Source organism: Bubalus kerabau, chromosome 10, assembly GCF_029407905.1.
Source record: "Bubalus kerabau isolate K-KA32 ecotype Philippines breed swamp buffalo chromosome 10, PCC_UOA_SB_1v2, whole genome shotgun sequence".
Classification (NCBI taxonomy): Eukaryota; Metazoa; Chordata; class Mammalia; order Artiodactyla; family Bovidae; genus Bubalus; species Bubalus kerabau.
In genome coordinates, this window is record NC_073633.1 from 75,521,571 (window position 1) to 75,536,967 (window position 15,397).

Below are 15,397 nucleotides of genomic sequence, written 5' to 3' on the forward strand. Positions count from 1 at the left end.
AGTGCTCTCTAAACAAAAAGCTGTTATTGAGTGGAATAATCAGTTTTGTTGCCTTCAAGGAACAGTAGCACTCGTAGGAGGAACAATCTGAACTCAGGCCAAGTATGCTAGGTATACACACACCCTAACTGGCCTCATGCCAGTATCACTCCATTCAACTGTCATACTTTCCTGAGGTCAGAGTTTGGCAGTAGGGTGTTGCTGGACTTTGAGCATTTGTATAGTTCAAACAGCAAATCATGTGAGAATAGTTAACTACTATACAAACAACTGAAAACCAATTCTTATTATCATGACTGCTTTTATGTAAAATTATCTGCTACATTTTACAACTCATGTATTTAACTGAGAATGACCCCAGTGGCCTTGGAGAAACACCTAAAGAACATTAAATTGGGTAATAAGCCTAATAACCTAAGCCAGAGTCTGACCATTCTATACTTCCTACTTCCAAGTATGAATGGCACATGAATGTTCTCTTTTCATCATACTGTGAGTACATCTATTCTTAAATTCACACTGGAATAGCCAATCAGTTCAGTTCAGTTCAGTCGCTCAGTCGTGTCCGACTCTTTGCGACCCCATGAATCACAGCACGCCAGGCCTCCCTGTCTATCACCAACTCCTGGAGTTCACTGAGTGGTTCTAATGAAATTTAAATTTGAGCAGTTAAGCCACCTCAAAACATAATCAGATAAATCTAAAACCAAGCAGATGTATCTAGCTATATTTACTATACAGAGGATTAATAAATAATCTAGGTACAACTGCATGGGCACTTTGTAACTGAGGTATAACCAGTCTTGGGGAGAGAAAAAAATGGCAGGTACATTTTGCTTTCACAAGGTTACTAATTTATTTTCAGGAATCTCGATACTGATATCAAAAAAAAAAAAAAGTTTTAAAGAATACAGTTTTGGTTTACAGATTACAAATACTGGATTGGCCAGAAAGCTCCTTCAATTTTTAAGTTTAAAAAAAAAAAAAGACACATTTTTTCATTTTCACCAAGAACTTTATTGAAGAATGTAGTCACTGTTTTATTCCACTATCTTCTGACATTTTTTAGGCAACTTAAAATTCCAATTTACGAAAACTTTTTATCTTTTTGAGCCAAGAACTGTTCAGGTACCTTTTACAGTCTTCCAGGGAATTGAAATTTTTTCCATTAAGATAATTTTTTAAAGACCAAACTAAATGTAAATCGGAAGGCTTACTGTCTGGAGAATATGGAAAATGAATCAACTTACCAGCCAAGCTAAGACAGTTTTTGCCTGGTCATCAAACATTCAGTCTTGTGTTATCCTGATGGAAGACTATGCTTTTTCTATTGATTAATTACAGACACTTTTCATCAAATTTTAGCTAGTTTAGGTGGGAGCATCGTCCCGTGAGAAATCTCCCGTATGAAACTTTGCAAACCACTTGCAAGATGTTCGATCAGTCACAGCACCATCTCCATACACTGCACAAATCTTTGTTTCAGTAGCATTTTTACCTTTCTTGAAATAAAAAGGCACAATATGCTGAAAATGTTTTTCTTCTTCCATCTTCAATATTAAAATAGCTACACAAAAATTCACCCATTTTTATAACATTTTTTAAAGTGCAGGCTGATATGCCAGCTGTCATGATACAATGTAACAAGACTGTTTCAAATAAAGATTACTACTAGAGCCATCTTATGGAAAAAATCAAATACATTTAGACTCAAAAAACACTTATCTGATAAGACTATCCATTCACTTTCATTGCTATCATTCACAAGGGAATCTGAAAAATAAGAAAAATTAAGTTATAAATCCTCAATATATTTAACTTATTGAAACATTAGAATACTCAATATTTGAAGAGCAAATTCAGGTTACAAATTAATTCTCATTAATACATTTATCAAAATGCTGTTAAGTCAGAAGAAATCCACAATTGAAAAAAATCAAGTCTTAATGTAAAAACTCAAATATTGTTCCTCACCTTTTGAAATGAAACTCACAGTGAACCTTTTTTACTTTCCTACACTGTATGACACCATACTGTATTTATCATGCCTAGGTTATTTATTAACTGGTCTTTCCTAATGATTCCCCATCAAGTGCAAAAGCAATCCTTATGAAATGATTGACAGATTTCTCCCTCTCAAAGCCCTTTACATGTTTTCCACTTAATTGTTTGCCAAATTATTTTTTAAAAGGAATTCTAAGACATGAAACAAGAGTACAGCTACTCTTAATTGCAACCAAGTAAAAGCTTTTGTTCCATCACTGACCATGTGTGTGTATTTATTAGTGTTTACTGTAATACTTACTACAATAAATGTATTCCTCCCCACCTAGCCTCCCATGGGAGTTGTTCAAGAAAGCATCTTTGTATCTGTACTGGTGAGCACACGGTAGGCATTCAAATGCTAAGGTATGTATTTTTAAAAATGAAGTAATTCATACTAGTTAACTACAGGGTAAGATACACTTAAAAACACTAGTTCACAACTGTACTGATCAGAGGCTTCTAAATTAAGACAAGCATGGTTTATGATCTGAGCAGATCTGGAAAACCTAAACTCAGGAAATCCATAAACTCTGGAGGAATCATACCTGCATGGTAATGGGATTTTTCTTGGCATAAAACTAGGGCTTCCTCTCTGCCACCACTATAACCATGATTTCAGAATAAGCAAACCAGTATCATAATGAAAACCAGGGTAGTGGTTTATAACCTAATGTAGGTTTCATACTGGCTTTGCCACTTCAGCTTGGGCAAGTTACTTATTCCCTCATCTATAAAATAATTATACCCACTTACAATAACATTGAAAACAGGGATACTAAGGTATAAATTTAAATTTGTACAAGATTTTGTGTTGGAAATTAAAAATGCTGGTGAGAAAATGAACTAAAGTTATGGGAAGACTCAGTATTGTTGTCGATTCTCTCTAAAATGATTTATAGATTTAATGTAAAACCCAATTAAATTTGCAAGTGGTTTATTTGGAGAGTGTATGTGTGGGGTGTGTGTAAAGAAATCAACAAGCTATTGCTAACATTTACTTGGGAAAAGAAATTAGAATAGCAAAAACATTTTCTAAAAAAGTTACAAGGCCTATGCCATCTGATTTCAAGACTTACTATAAATTTAATGTAATATTATTAATGGAAAAGAAAAGTCTAAAAACAGACTCATTAAATACATGGTTGATTGTGACAGAGGTGAAAAGATGCATCAATGGAGAAAAACAGTGCTTTTCCACAAATGGTGCTGGAGCAACGGTGACATCGGTATACAAAAAGAAACTAACACCAAAAACCAAACCATACCTTGTACCATATGCAGAAATTAACTCAAAGTGATGGTAAGTCAAAATGTACCTCCAAGTCTAAAACTGCTGGATGAAAAAAAGAATCTTTGTGATCCTGGTTTAAAGAAGCGTTTTCAGATACTATAATACACCAAAAGGATGAAACAAATGAAACTGACAAACTGAATTTCACCCAAATTAAAAGCTTCTGCTCTCCTTTAAGAGGATGAAAAGGAAAAGACTCTAGAGAAAATAAATCACACCTGACAAAGGATACCTGACCACAATGTATACAAACTCTGAAAATTGAACAACCCAATTTTAAAAAATGGGAAAAAGACTCAAATTTGTATTACAAATAAAACTAATGTTCCTTCTTTACCATCCTAACACTGCAAGAGGTAATCACCATATTATATATATACACACACAGACACAAACCTTTCCAGTCAACAAATAACAATTCTTAAATGCTAGTGTAATTATAAAGACTGTTACAGAGCAAGGGCCCTAATACATCTTGAGTTTGTGTTTGACGTGTATGATTGGAATTTGATTTTTTACTATGTGGAACCATGAAGTGGAATTTTAGGAAAAATCATTTAAATAAGTAGTTCAACTATACAGTCAATATGGAATTTATTAAAAACTTAATTTTTGGGGAAAAGTCAATAGGCTTCAAGGCTAATGTAATATGGGAAAATCTGACATAGAAAAACAATAACCCACCTTTAGTAGACTGCGTTTAAGAGTCAGCAGCAATCAAGTGACAGCACAGTAAAGATTCAATGCAAATATTTAGATGTCTACAATATATTGCCAGGAAAAATTAAAAATAAAACTAAGTATTATGCAATTCTTCCCCCTTTGGGAAAAAGACCTTTAAAAATCACTAGCAAGATATATTAGAAATACATGTGCATGTATTATTACGTACACATAGCCAGTATGTATATACTGACCTCCAAACGTGTGTGCTTTGGGAAGGGGAAGTGATAAATCCTGACAAATAAGGAAAGGAATCTTGGACCGTTTCCTGGATATCTGGTGGATAAACTCTTCAACCACTGAATTTAGGAGAAAAACTAAGGATGTCAACAATTAATAGGAAAAAACCTGAGATGTCAATAATGGAAACAAAGTAAAAAGAATATTTCATGTAAGAATATGAAGAAGACATAACAAATGGTGCATGCAGCAGATTACTGTTTCTCCATCTGGTTAAGAGACCACCTGCAAAATAATTCTCCAAAGAAGTGAATTCATGAGATCTGAATTGAGTCCCATGAATCTATTTTGAACAAGTAACTGATGTAATGCTACTGAATACACGAAAATGTGAAAATCATTGATTTGCATACAGCTTAAAAAATATGGCAACAAATGGTTATTAAAGAGTTTTAAGAGATTAGATTTCTGATGTATAGCAAAATGGAGGATGAAGGTTTAGGGCATGATGGGTACTTGGGAAAACTTTCCCCTGGATTTTAAAGTAACATGTTTCAGAAACAGGAGCACATAACTAGATGAAAAAAAGAAATATCTGGTAGAAACTTCATAATAGATGGTTTCTAATATCTCATTGATTCAACATCAGTTGAACATGAAGGGGGAAAGCCAGGTAGCTGATAAGGAAAAAAAAAATGCGTAAGAGTTCAGAGATTAAAAAGCAACTTAAAAAAAAGGGCATCTTTTATGAACAGGTCAAGAGAGAAAAACAGCTCTCTCTGATTTAAAACAGGCCAGGTCAATACGGTAAAAGAAAATTTTACATGTGGGCTCAGTTCTGCCGTTGCAAAGAACCTGAACACAAGACTCCCTTACCAGCAATATGAAGGGATTCAGGTTTACACTGAAAGCATCTTCTACTGACATGTTCTATTAACACCTAATTTGAAGTTCAATTCATAGGATAAAAATGTTACTGCTATTTAGTCACTAAGTTGTATCTGACTCTTTTGCGACCCTATGGACTGCAGCCCACCAGGCTCCTCTGTCCATGGAATTTCTCAGCCAAGAATACTGGAGTGGGTTGCCATTTCCTTTTCCAGGGGATCTTCCTGACCCAGGCATCAAACCTGCATCCCCTGTGTTGGCAAGTGGATTCTTTACCACTGAGCTATCTGGATAAAGAATAAGTGACAGATAATTCTATTTACATAAATGTTATTTACTATTTTAACAAGAGATTAACATCATTTTATGGCAACCTTTTCCCCAAAGATATTCAATATTCACAAGGTAGCCCATTTCAATTAATCACTATTTGATCCTTCACCTGTCCCTACTGTAAATGGAATAAATGTGGCTGAATGCAGTTCTTACATATTTCTAGAGGAAAGGTCTACTAGAAATGAACACAGATAAAACTTCCTTCACAGGCAATACAATGAATTCACGCAACAGACTGAAATACGTTTGACATGGAAAGCCTAACAGGCAAGTCACCAGTGCTGGCACGTTTATACTTTAGCGATTACTTCTGACAACAAAGTTTTTCTTCCTTGTTGGCAACCCTTTCATGATAAGCCAAATGAAGCTTTCTGACAAATGACTTCATGTGAAGACAGGACGTGCCATCCCCTTTCCCCCAATCTAGGTATTTGGACAGCTTTCAAAATGAGTTTCAGAAGATATGCTTTCAGGCTTGTCTACTCTAAATCCATTCTTTTCCCTAAATGGAAATCTGACAAAACAGGAAGTACTTGGCAGCATAGAGAAGCAAGTCTTGCGGCTTCAGTTTTTACTGGTAACAGGCTAAGTTCTTCGTGACTGTGTAATAAAATGCAGAACTACAAATCTGAGAAGAAAACAACAAAACCCTGCCTTGGTTACCAAGCTTCCCTTGGCATTTTAAAGGTCTTAAAAAGACAGTATCACATGATACATAGAGAAATAAGAAACAGGAAGATGGTTTTCCTTTTGTTATGTTACTTCATTTAAGAATCCCCCTCCTTACCCTGTCTGACCAAAAGCTAAGCCACCAAAACTATACAAACACTGAAAGGAGTTTTATGTCTGGATCTAAAGACTAAGAAATACAAAGGCTCACCCTAACTACAAGTAAATATACACCCTTAAATGGGCTGTTAGGATTAGCAGAATCAATAACACACTATCAAACATACCGTAAGTAAAAAAGAATCCTCCCCCATGATTTCAAGTTGCCACCCTCTACACCCCATTTCACTGCTGCTGAAAACAACTAGAAGCATTTTCAGGTAACAGTTTGTACCTTCACTTTTAAGCTATCACACTTAAGGGTAGAGCAATATCTCAAAGTGCCTTGTAAATGCTAAAACCTACCAAATAAATGTAAACCACTGTTAGTCAGGTCCATCTTCCTACTCCTCAAAAGCAGGTTCACATCTGTAAGTTATAAAATTAATTTGCCGGTCACAACAGAGTTTTTTAAAAAGTGAACTACAGGAGAAAAAAACTATAGAGTGCACTGTACTTTCATTTGTTGGGTGTATGAGAAGTACACACACATACACAGAACAAAAACATCACTACAATGAAATCAATCAACGACCTTGCTTAGCTATAATTCCAAGTATCTGTTTTGTCAGAACACTTGTGAGATATAAAGCAGTGAGACTGGGTAAGGACATTAAAGCTTCTGTCAATTTGAACCCATTCAGCAGGAAAAGCAGCAAATTCCAAAAGTGCTAAAATAATCAAGTCAATGTCTGATACTTCTGATTTTCAGGGGTTGTTAAGTATCAGTTAACCTTTTAGGGATATAAATACTATCTCACCCAGTTCCTATTTTCAGCCTACTCCTCCTTTCATGTCTAGAGGCATTATGGTATTATGCTAAGAAAAATGTACTTGGAGAGAGAGATTATGGGTTCAATAACTGATTGAGTCAGGTCATTTGTATATTGTTACTGGCAGCAGATGTACCCTTAATCCTGGCCAAACTTTTCACAAATTTGGACCACTGAAAATGACTAGCCTTTATAAAGCAATAGGAAATCATTCTAACGAAAATCCTTGACCTGTGGATAGTCCCCAGAGTCATCTAGCCCACTATACATTCTGGAATCTGACCCAATTCCTAAACCTCAAGTGATCTCATTTTAAGTAACTCATCAGGCAGGTTGTTCCTAGTGTACAAAACCTGACAAAGCACATTTTTACTGGGATGCATTCTCCATTAACTATCACCTTTTAGCTTGCTATATTTTTTATAAACTGTTACTCCATAAATGAGTGCCTTCTAAGTGCCAAGGCCTGTGACAGGCTCTAAACCTACAAAGGTGAATAAGGTACAATTCTAAGATATCATAACTTATGAAGGACATTTAAGTAGACAAAAAGGTAATAAAGCAATACAGAAAATGGTATAAATTATGCAAAAGGAAATACATGAAATTCATGTGGACACATTACCTATAGCTGCAGAAATACCAAGAAAGCATCACTTAAAAAAGAAGCTTTTGAATATTTGACAATAGGGCAACACTGTAGATGGTGAGAAAAGAATGAATAAAAACAAAGAACTGGGAAAATACAGAGCTTATGCAGGATAGCCACGATAATTTTAGTGTGACTGTAGCAAGTAATACCTGAAGGGAGGAAGTATGAAGTTTTGAGAGAGGTTGATATGACCTTCAGGAAGGGGAGACAAGACAAGAGTCTAGATGCTTTATTTCTGTATAGAAATATAAAATTCTCTTGGAATGACAAACGTTATGTAATAGGACACACACACTAACACCACCACCTAATATCTAGCATCCTTATAAGTACTTTATATCTATTAACTCATTCAATACTAATCCTAACCAAGTCAGCTCTATTACTATCCCTATCTTATAGCTGAGGCAGAGGTTAAGAAATCTACCCTAAACCACCCATCCCCACAAAAAGCCTGGCCACATCTATATATTCTAAAGCTCAAGTATCTTCTTTGCTATTCCTGAATAATTTTAAAAATTGTAATTCTAGTGGGGATATTGGGGAGACCTAAATCTTCTAAGTAACTCAAGTGATTTAGTCTTTGAAATATACAAAATAAATATTTTAATTTTTTTCAAAAATGAAAACTAGCTAGAATTACCAATTTTCAATGTACTCATTTTGAAATGTATAGAAATATCGAATCACTATACTGTGTACCAGAAACCAACACACAGTAAGTTTGTCAATTATACTTCAAAAACAAACAAAGACATCAGATTTGTAGTCACCAGAGGTGGGGAATATGAGGAGGGGGAATTAGATAAGGGTAGTCAAAAGGCACAAATGGCCAGTTATGAGTACTTGAGATATAATGTACATGTTACCTTTCTTAGTTCAAGAATCATCCGTTTTTCCTCCATTTATTTTACTTAATAAGCCACTTCAACTTTGCTTTCCAAGTTGTACTTTAAAACTCAGAACTAAGAAAGCCCTAATAAAAGCACCAAAATATCTAATGGAATAATGGAATTAAAAGTCAGAATACAGGGAACTCCCTGGAGGTCCAGTGGTTAGGACTCCTCACTTTCGCTGGTTGGGGAAGTAAGATCCCACAGGCTGCATCACAAGGCTAGAAAGTCAGAATACAGAAAACAATACAAGGTCCAACATATGCCTTATCCCCTAGGGATCTCACAGGCACTTTCACAAAAGGAAGAACACACACTTACTGTTCAAGCTCTAACTAGCAGGTTTAAAACCGATTTCACCTTCCTTACCAACCAGTAGTCTCTTCTGCCTTTCCAAGTTTATTAACGGCACCATCTATTTCCCACTTTTTAGAATCTTGAGGTTTTTTTCCTTCTTGTTTACTTCTGTCATCAACTGGAAATCAAATGCTATCCACTCTCTTTCTCACAATCTCGTGCTCACCTATTCTTCTCTCCAAGCCCTCCTTACTCTAGTTTCACCTCATGCTGACACCCGCACAAGAGTATCTTCATGGTTTCTCTACCTGCAATTCCTGTGTCACTTCTCTAGTCATACTGGATACTGTTTCCAAGTAATTTTCCAATAATACATTTTGTATCTACTCAAAAACCCTCAACAAAAATAAAATGAAAATCAAAAGGGAAGTCTTTGTGCAAAAGTATCTGCAGCAACTTACTACTAAATATATAATGAAATCAAAAGAATTAGGGAACAAAATATCAAAACTCTCAAATATATAAATGGACAAAAGCCTTGAAAAGACAACTTGTCCATTGCTAATAATGAGTAAGTGAAATTATGGATAAAGGTCCCATTTCATTAGCTAACAACAAAAATATTAGAAAGAGTTCAACATATTTTGTACCTATTGAATCAGCAAAAATGATTATAATTAAAGGCAACCCACTCCAGTACTTTTGCCTGGAAAATCCCATGGACTGAGGAGCCTGGTGGGCTGCAGTCCATGGGGTCGCTAAGAGTTGGACACGACTGAGCGACTTCACTTTCACTTTTCACTTTCATGCATTGGAGAATGGCAACCCACTCCAGTGTTCTTGCCTGGAGAATCCCAGGGACGGGGGAGCCTGGTGGGCTGTCGCCTACGGGGTCGCACAGAGTTGGACACGACTGAAGTGACTTAGCAGCAGCAAGGCTGGTAGTTAAACTCACAGGAAAGGTGACAATGTAAATTATAACTCATTTCGGAAAACAACATGGCAACGTTTCAAAGAGTCATAAAAATGTTCACACATTTTTATGCCATGATTTAAACCCTTTAAATCAATCCTAAAAGAACAGTGCAAAAGACAGAAAATACTCTATGTGCATAGATGATAATTATAGCACAATTTTTCTATGGGTAAGCAATAGAAAAATAAAGTTAGACATAAAACAGTTTGATGGAAAACTTTCAGACATTAAAATTACTGTGGAGGCCGTGCAGTCATATTGACTACCTATTACAATATTAAGGAATGAAGAAAAACAAAAATTTCTCTAAGTCTAAAAAAAAGTATATGCGCAAAGACTGGAAGAAGCAAATTAAAAAATCTAATGTTAGGGTGGGATTAGAAGTAATTTTTAAATTCCGTCTTGTTTTGTAAAATCTGAAAATAAAACAAAAACATAATCACTTTCTGCTCACGTCCCAGCTCTCAAGGCCCTCTAGAAGTTTCCAAACCTATACAACACAACAAGCACTATATACAATTCTGATGTGCAACTAATTCTAGAAACCTTGACAAGTGGGCTTCACACAATATTCCCAAGGTAATCTTTAATCAGCCATCCTTTCCAAACTGGTTTTCTCGTTGTCCCAAACACAGCTTTTCTTAAGTACTGCATCCTTGTTCACAACCTTCATCAGCTTAGAAAGACTTCCTTTCTTCTAATTCTACATATTACATATCATTAACCTTGAAAAGTCTTCAATGATGGCTAAAAATATTTCTTTTTGTTCTGTATTATAAAACCAATTTGTTACAAAAAACAATTAGATTTAACTATACACTGAACTTTGACAAATCTATTTTTCTCATACGCCATGATTTAAATCAAAATAAGACATCTACTAGGGCAAAAGACCATATAGTTTTACAAAGGCTGCTTTGGCTGCAAATAAGCAAATTTAGTAACTTTTCAAAAAATAAGGACACCATTAGGAAAGCAGCTACACTCAACACAGCAATTTGCTCTATGACATTTAGAGATAACTGCACAGTGGGACAAATTCTATCATTTTTAAAGAGAGAGACATATAATAGTAACACGGCCCATCTTGATTACTAAAGAATATTTAAGTAAAATTGCATACCAGAAATATAATTTCAACAGATAGCAGATCCAGGTCTTTTAAAAACTGGAACACCTTTCCATTTTTCCAGAGTGAGGTTTCCTCTAGAAGACAAAAGGCTTTTTTGAGTATGCTATATGGCCCACACACACAGAATAGACTGTTTTGCTTTATTTCTGAACACTTATCCTGATGAGACCTTTGTATGTCAAGTGTTTTACCATAGGTTAAAAAAAAAAAAAAATCACAAAAACATTCACTGTGCTCTGTCATTAAAAATTCAGAAATGGGAACACCACCGATGGTTAAAAAAAAATTCATAGGGATGTTCTAATTTTGAGATTTCAGTCTAAAATATCACATGTGCGTGCTCAGTCCCTTCAGTTGTGTCTGACTCTTTCCAACCCTACAGACTGTAGCCCATCAGACTCCTCTGTCCATGGGATTCTCCAGCCAAGAATACTGGAGTGGGTTGCCATGCCCTCCTCCAGGGGTATTTCTGACCCAGGGATATCAAACCTGCAACTCACGTGCTGCAGATGGATTCTTTACCACTGAGGCAGCATGGATTCTTTACCAGTGAGGCACTGGGGAAGCCCCTAAGATATCATGACCATGAAGCTGATTTTACACCCTCGTTTGAATCCTTGACCAAATAAATAAAATATTCTGCTTTCAAAATAGTTTTTCTTCATAAAAGCATTATTAAAAACTTGACAATTTTGATTCTGTAGAAACATTATTCTAACAATTTGGGCTCACTGAAATAGATTACAAAACCCAATTCTATCAAAATTAATTTTCTTTCATTTATTCCTAAGATAATTTATAAGTGTTCAGTTAATATTCACCTCTAGTTACCTTCCACTAAAGTATCATAAAATCTTAAAAAAAAAAAAGACAAATGTCATGAATTTGTCTATTAAACTATTCTTAATGGTTCTCTAAATCTTTATTACATGAGCAATTACAATTCAACTCAGTACTAAATCAAGTATTTGAAACATTAAAAAAATTTGAAAGTTAAGCTGGCACTGGTGAAATACAAATTTTCAGAAGAGAATTACTGTTAAAGAAAAATAAGTCTGCTTATTTCACGTTTTCTATATAAAAGTACATAAAGATTCATAAGAAATAGTGATAGCATACATACAATATATCAGGTAGGGTAACCTAACAGTGATTAAACATGGTGAGAGAGGCACACAGAGGGTCCTGTGAGTACAAAAGCACCTGGGAATGACCCCAGTTCAATTCCTGGATCACGATCTGCTGGAGAAGGGATAGGCTCTTCACTCCAGTATTCTTGGGCTTCCCTGGTGGCTCAGCTGGTAAAGAATCTGCCTGCAATGAGGAAGAAACCAGGGTTCAATCCCTGGGTCGGGAAGACCCCCTGGAGAAGGTAATGGCTACCCACTCCAGTATTCTGGCCTGGAGAATTCCATGCCATGGACTGTATAGTCCATGGGGTTGCAAAGAGTTGGACACAACTACGACTTTCACTTCACCTTCAGGAAGGTTACATGGAAACACAGTTAATCTCAACTAACTCTACCATAAAAATATTTGTTTTTAGTAACTCGAAATGTCACTTTTGCATAACAAAATGTTTCACTGTACAAACGCCTAACTGTAATGGAGCAAAAAACAAATTTTAAGAATATACTCCTAAGGTCCAAAAAATTCTCATTTATTTTACTATATGGGTGACACAAAAGACTGATAATTTTACCTGACTGAACAGAGACCCAGGAGATAAAGCTCAAAAATAAAGCTAAATTATATAAAGAAAAAGGGGGCAGGAGAGGAAAGAGAGTAATAAAAGGAAAAAGTACAAGAAAAAAAGTAAGAGCAAACGCTTTGATGGACAGTGGTATGATTTCTTTGCCCTTTTATTTCCACTTCTAGAAATTTATTCTGAAGAAATAATCAGGCATGTCAGGAAATACCTAGATGCGTAGAAATTTTAGTCATAGACACCAGTTCTCAGAGAATATCTTTTGTAAAACACGCACAAGGATATTCAGACATATTATTGCTATTACAAAAATTAAGAGATCTGGTTACATAAAATATGGCATATTTATCCTACAGAACACTATGCAACCATGAACGCATATGTTCCCAGTATTTCCCACAAAGAAAAAAACTTGAATGACAAAATGAGCATGACTAGAATGACCTTTATTTTGTAAAACAAAACCAGAGAAAAAGAGAAATCTCTCTGAATAATATATAAGTACGGTATAAACTGCAATCACCTTTTGGTGGTGGTGATACAAGACACTTCACTTTTTTTCCTCTTTTGTTTTTTTGGTAATTTCCAAATGCCCACTGACAGGCATTATTTGGATCAGATAATAAGTTTTAAGTCAGGCAGTGGCATTACAGGTGATTACCCCCTGGGGAAGTTAAATAGTACTACATATTCCATAATTTCCTTTAAAAAAAAAAAAAGGTTAACTTCCAAATTCTTACTGAAACATCTTTTCTATATGCCACATTTTTAAATATGGAGGGAAAAAAATCATAAAAATTTCCATATTATTCCTTGATAAAAGTATTAAGTACTTAATATTCTAAAAATGGTAACAGCATGAGTGGGTAAACAAATTCATGTGTGTCCTAACTCTAAGACTTCCTTCTAAAGAATCACTGTCAGGAAGGGAATTACAGTTTCATTTGAATCCTTGACCAAAGACTTTTTAAACTACCACTCTTTGATTTTGTTATTTATGGCTCTACTTATTGATCCATAAAAAACTTTCCAGGCACTCTCCCCAATTCCAAACATTTTTACAGACATTAGAACTCACCTCAGGAATACTTGCAGAAGTCTGTCACTGAGCTGTTCTGTTTTCTTCAGACCAACTGCTAAAAAAGCCCAAATAAATCATTAAATCACTCGATCATTTCCTAGTCTGGAGCCCCATCAATACAACAATAAAACAAGTATTATGAGGATCATTTTAAGCAGCTATTCAAATCAGTGTAATTACGTGACTCAATAAAAATACTAATAAGCATTACATTTTCTTAACAAATCTGAAAAAACTGTTACGAGTGAAAAATTTATTCAGTTTTAGTAAAGATGTCCTCGAGTAAATTTAGTCAACGTGGATTACTGTCTATATTTTACATTTCCTTAATTATTTCAATCTTTAAAATAACTTGCCCAATAATACTCTATTCCTACCATTTCAAATTAGAGTTTTCTGAAACAGAGCACAAGATCTTGCTCATGGAGCAAAATCAATAGCTGCCCTAATAAAGTCCTATCGGGGAGGTCCTTTAATTTAATGTGTTTTCAGTCCCTGCAAATCCACTGCTCTTTCCTTTCGAAAAGCAGCGTGAGCCCCGTGCACTGTGGCATTACCCTTTTTCTATGGTTAGAGAAGCAGAGTCGTGCTAACAAGGGAATTCGAATTCCTCAGCACCCAAACTCAGCGTTTCCTTCTGTCTCTTCATTGCTTAACCGCGTGAGGAGCACGCGGAAACACCTTCCCACGCAGGATGGGACTAAGAACCCTCCCCTCCCCATCTTAACTGGTGAGGAACCTTCAGTCGGTGGCCTTGGTCGCAGAACATGACAAGCTGCCGAAACCACTTCCAAAGGGAGGACGCAATGCTCTGAGATGAGCAGAATCCCGAAAATCCCTCACCCTCCCCAGAGAAGCCCAAACAGTCAGGTCCGGAGGAGACGTGCACGTCCTCTCCGCCTCTTTCTCTGAGGCCGCGGGAGACGAAGCCTCGCCCCCTTCGGCCCGTCCCCCGCCCCGCCCGCGGCCAGCTCCCCACCCCGGCGCAGGGAGATCTCTGCTATGGCCGCCGCGCGGCCCCCTCACTTCCGGTGCCGGTGCTGCTAGAGCTGCGCCATCCCCCAGTCTACCGGACAACCACCGGTTTCAACTGACCTTTCTGAGAGATCCGGACTCTTCCGACCTTCACTAGGTGTTGTCCTGAAGGAACCGGCGGATGGTTGCCGCAGTTAAATGAATCCACGGGATAAAGATTCCGCTCTCCTCTCGCCAGAAACATAAAATGCGATACAGCTGCGGCCACCTCTGCCCAGACAAAATGGCGCCGAGAAGCTGGTTCAGCGCAGGCGCCTTGGAAAGACCTTACCCCGCCCCCGTGTAAGTCCTGGCCGCAGCTCCGGGTTCGGTTTCCATGGGACACTCCACCGCCAATCCTCGTGCCGCACTGCTCTTCCTGACCCCTCAATTGACCAATCAGTGCTCAGTCGAGCACATCCGTAGTCGTCTTTACCAATCATTTTTCAGGACTTGCTTACTCAATACCTGATTCTCCAGTAACGTTAGTCTTCGGGGACAGCCAATCATAAGTGGAAGATGTCCTACCTGCTGTTTTTCGCACCAATCCGTGAAGTTTCAGAGCTACATCCAATGAGG

At 36.7% G+C, this 15,397-nt stretch overlaps 1 long non-coding RNA gene across 3 annotated transcripts; it reads right to left on the reverse strand.

The window, feature by feature from the left end:
* Positions 1-993: 993 nt before the first annotated feature.
* On the reverse strand, positions 994-15,344 carry LOC129621598 (uncharacterized). Of its 3 annotated transcripts, XR_008699500.1 has the most exons (5): positions 14,900-15,344; positions 13,802-13,859; positions 12,219-12,329; positions 11,007-11,089; positions 994-1,773 (listed from the first exon to the last, which is right to left on the reverse strand). It is a non-coding gene; the product is annotated as an uncharacterized LOC129621598 (long non-coding RNA). The 3 variants fall into 3 exon arrangements; XR_008699497.1 differs by lacking the exon at positions 12,219-12,329 and having other exon boundaries at positions 14,900-15,310; XR_008699499.1 differs by lacking the exons at positions 994-1,773; positions 11,007-11,089 and having other exon boundaries at positions 11,916-12,329; positions 14,900-15,310.
* Between the last annotated feature and the right edge of the window lie 53 nt (positions 15,345-15,397).